Source organism: Penaeus monodon, chromosome 15 (genome assembly GCF_015228065.2).
Source record: "Penaeus monodon isolate SGIC_2016 chromosome 15, NSTDA_Pmon_1, whole genome shotgun sequence".
In the NCBI taxonomy this organism is placed as follows: Eukaryota; Metazoa; Arthropoda; class Malacostraca; order Decapoda; family Penaeidae; genus Penaeus; species Penaeus monodon.
In genome coordinates this window covers 30,938,271-30,938,501 of record NC_051400.1, presented here as the reverse complement: position 1 = coordinate 30,938,501, position 231 = coordinate 30,938,271, and the positions used below count along the sequence as shown (strand labels likewise).

Sequence of the window (231 nt, the reverse complement as noted above, 5' to 3'; positions counted from 1 at the left end):
ACGGAGGATCTATGGTAATAAAGAAACGGAAGAGGCGTGAAGATGAAAATCGATTTTTGGAAGAACGTAAATTCGTTTTTAAAGCGAGCATTAAAAGATGAGTTGTTATTCTTAGCTATTATATAAAGGTTTAGTGAGGCGATTTAGTTTCGGGCAGTAGATCATATAATGTCGATGGAAGGAGATTTACATGAAGGAGAGAGGGTGAAAGATATACTGTTTGTGTGTACT

The 231-nt window shown here is 35.9% G+C and overlaps 1 protein-coding gene across 1 annotated transcript in view; it reads right to left on the bottom strand.

Annotated features, from left to right (window-relative positions):
- Positions 1-231, bottom strand: part of LOC119581935 (metabotropic glutamate receptor 8-like) — a gene marked incomplete at its 5' end in the record, with an annotated part of 173,067 nt that overhangs the window by 89,762 nt on the left and 83,074 nt on the right.